At 33.0% G+C, this 3,972-nt stretch overlaps 1 long non-coding RNA gene across 1 annotated transcript in view; it reads left to right on the top strand.

Annotated features, from left to right (window-relative positions):
• LOC108663389 overlaps nt 1-3,038 on the top strand; it is a 4,223-nt gene extending 1,185 nt beyond the window's left edge. The window contains exons 2-3 of the long non-coding RNA XR_001929369.1: nt 2,543-2,622; nt 3,007-3,038. This is a non-coding gene — a long non-coding RNA (uncharacterized LOC108663389). The remainder of the gene's footprint in view (nt 1-2,542; nt 2,623-3,006) is intronic.

Here is a 3,972-nt window from a genome sequence, read left to right as displayed (position 1 = left end):
ATAATTTTCTCCCATTGAAACCCATTATGCTGAATTTTCTAGGGGAATATTGGCTGCTGATCTTGATGTTTATTTGAGGAATTATGATGAATAATGATGAATTATGAGCCTAGAAAAATAGTGGGAATTTTCGGAGTAAAAATACAAATTTTTACCCACTAGGGGTATTTTCGTAATTTGCTATCGAGACTGATAATTTGCACCACACTGAGGGACATTAAGTCAATTTGGGTGCAATTGAGGTATAGAAAATGAAAAAAATTAATTTGGAGTTTAAACGGACACGTATATCGATTTATCGAGTAAAAGACCGAAATAGGCTAACACCGCATTTAGGCAAAAATTTAGACATTTTTGCATTCCATATCAAGCATTAGTAGTCTAAATTAGTTTAATTTCAATTTAGTACCAATGTGGTGAATTTCTCAATTTTGTACTGTGTCAAGGTGGTGAGTCCTCTGATAAAGGTAAGGGAATTGCACTCGAAGACCAGTAGTCTGAGTATTTTGAAAATCCCCACTCTAGACACGGTGAGTAACCTTACTATCATTTTAATTATCTAAAGTATGTTTTTATTCGGTTTTGGTGAATTTTATGAAAATGAGTTCAAATGGTAATTTTCTATGTTTTGTAAACAAAATGAGTTTAAATGAAAATATTTTATAAATTGTTTTGAAACGAAATAACGATTTTGAAAATAGAGTAATTGGAGACCACTGATATGTTGTAAATTTAAAATTGAATTAATAGCTTATGTTATTATATTGGCATGACTGGTTGGGCTGTGTTTCTTATGAATTGTATGAATTGCTTTATTTTATTTTACCCTTGCAGGCTGGGTAGTAATATATTAGCCCTATCATGCCGTTAAAATTTTATTGTATGGTGGGTTGGACCTGCTGCAGTGGGCTGGATTCTGTGGATTAGCCTGTTAGAGGGGCACAGAATCCTGTTATATTTTTACCTCGGTTAGAGAGGCGAGTAGGGTAACTCCCGAGGTATAACTTTTAGAGTTCACTTCACGCCAAACCACCACGTGAAGGGGAACTCGACCAACGCCAAGGAATAGCTATGTTTTCAAAATAAAAACACGACTTTCTAATAGCCTTGGCGGACTCAGTTGAGATAGCCCTCGGCCAAGGTATCCCAGATAACTGAGTATGATAATAATTTTTGGCATGAGCCAAGCTTTTTAAGAAATTCGTAAGCCATATTGATTACTTGCTTTAAATAAATTGATTTCATTTGGTTGAAATAAGTTGAAAGATGATAAATTACAGTTTAATGAAATGTTTTAATAGTCTCCTTTTACTCGACTTTAGATATTTTGAGTGATGTTTGTTCACTCACTGGGATTTTATAATCTCACCACCCTCATTTACACCCATTTCAGGTTCAGAATAGATTGTAGATAACTGATATCGACGAGGATTACAGTTGAACTTGCCACATCCAAAGACTGTAAGTTCATTTCTTTTGATACTTTTGGTCATTCGTGGGCCCACGTGTCACTGTAAATTAAATTCTATACTTTGGTTATCTGTGTTACAGTATGTAAGAATTTATTTTGCTTTTACGCTATAAAAATTATTCATGCAGTGTTCTTAAAATATCTTTTTATGTGAAAATTGAATATTTTATTTAATATTTTTATTTTATTATAACAGTCATAATTCCATTTTAAACGAATGTTTTAGACATCCAAATTATTTTTGATTATGAAATATGTGTTTTCCACTTACATACTATATTTTTAGATGATTTTGAGATTTTTGAGATAAATGACCAAAATACCCTTGTGAGATGGAAATTATTATTTTATTTGTTTAAGTTGGAAACAGTTTAAAATCTTTTAGAATGTGGTATTTGGAAACAATTACCCACAGGGGAAATGAGAGGCTGATATTAAAGCCTTTCGGGGTTTCGATTGACATTCCGGGTAATGAATGTCGATCGAGACGTCGCGGCGGTTGTCACGGGCTCGATGGGAGTTCCGGGTCGTGACAAAATGGGTAAGGAGAGAGAAAGATGTTGGACTGATTTGATTTTCAGATATGTTAGTGTTTTTAGTTAGTTTAGCATATTTAGAAGCAAAACAACAAGAAAGGAATCCATTTTCCCCATGAATCTTCATGGCTGAATCTTCCTTAATGTGTGTGGGTGATGGATTGTTATTATTTCAAGAGAAATGGCTTAGAAAATGATGAATAATGGTGAGAAAATTAAGTAGGAAAAATCACGGTGTTAGTGCACTGTAATGGCCGAATTTTTCCATGAAGAAATGGGAAGGTTTTGATGCAAAAATTGGTATTATTTGAATAATGTTTGGTGAATTGAGGTATTAGAAATGAAATGGAGCAATTTGGAGCTAAATCGAATACAATTGTCATTTAATTGGGTAATATGCCAAATTAGGTCAGCATCGCATTTAAACGGTAGTTGGATAAGTTGCATATCATATCATGCATATACACCAAGCTTGAATTGATTTTATAATGGTCAACATTGATGTGGTGAATTATGTATTGTACATTGTGGATAGGTGGTGAGTAAAGTATACTGGTAAAAGTATAGAGATTGTGCTTGAAGACTGGGATTAGGAGTACATCGACTCCTAGAACTGTGAGTAAACTTATTATCATCTTAATTATCTAAAGTAGTTTTATACAATTGTGTGATTTTAAAGAAAATGGGTTTAAATAGTAAATTGCTATGTTTTAGGAGAAATTGTGATTTTATAAAATGATTTTATAAATTTTCCAAAAAATTGAATATTGGTTTTGAAAATAAAGTAATTGGAGATTGTCTGCTTGTGTTATAAATTGTGTTTTAAATTATATGGCCTATAGCAATATGTGAGTATGAATGGCAAAGTTGGTATTTGTATCAAAATTATATATACTATGTATTCAGCCTTGAGAGACTAGGTTGCGATAAATTGCCATGTCATGCAGATAAAGATTTTATAAATCATGTAGTAGATAAAATAATCCATAGTCACTGCAGTGGTGGGGGTTTCCGTGGATTGCCTATGAAAGGGGCACGGTAACCTAATTATATATTTACCTCCGGGGGGAGATGTTGGATGAAGTATCTCCTGAGGTAAAGATTTGAATGCACTTCACGTGGACCACCGCATGAGAGTGAGACTCAGCCAACGCCAAGGAACGGCTGTGTGTCAGATGCGAAAACATGTTTATGGGTATGAGACATTTAACAGCCTTGGCAATTTCAGTAGAATACCTTGACGAAGGTACCCGCGAGAACGATTTTGGCAGGAGTCAAGTTTTGTGAGATATATAAGCCATGTTGATTAATTGAGTAAACTGAATATTCATGTTATGAAACATATATTGGAAAAGAATATTTTAATTCGTCTCCATTTACTCGCCTTTAGATAGTTTAGATGGTGTCTGTTTACTTACTGAGATTTTATAATCTCACCACCCTTCTTTCCTCACATTTCAAGCTCGGGGAATTTCATAGTTAGCTGACTTTGACAAGGACCTTCATTGGGACTTGAATAGGTAAAAGTTGTAGGTTTTTAGCTTTAGATGCAATTTGGTTAGATGTGGGCCCACGTGTCACTATAAAAGTAATTTTATGCTTTGGTTATTTGCTTTATAGTAAATATGAATATAATTAACTTTTACGCTATAAAAATTATTTACCGATAGCTTTATAAAAATTATTTTACAAGAAAATAGTTTATTTTATTGAATATTTTATTATATTCAAATGGTCAGATTTTCACTTCAAATGAACGTTTTAGATACTTAATTTGTTTTTAAAAAACTAAATATATATTTTCTGCTTACCTACTACATTTTTAGCAAGTTTTGAGATTTTTGACGAAAAATGACGAAAATGCCCCTATGAACCAGAATACAATATGTTATGTTCTGATTTGAAAATGACTCGTAATCCTTCGAATTACAATATTTGATAACTATTGCTCACCGGGGAAGTGCG

Source organism: Theobroma cacao, chromosome 9, assembly GCF_000208745.1.
Source record: "Theobroma cacao cultivar B97-61/B2 chromosome 9, Criollo_cocoa_genome_V2, whole genome shotgun sequence".
NCBI classification, from domain to species: domain Eukaryota; kingdom Viridiplantae; phylum Streptophyta; class Magnoliopsida; order Malvales; family Malvaceae; genus Theobroma; species Theobroma cacao.
The sequence above is the reverse complement of the archived record's forward strand: the minus strand, read 5'-3'. Positions and strand labels throughout refer to the sequence as shown.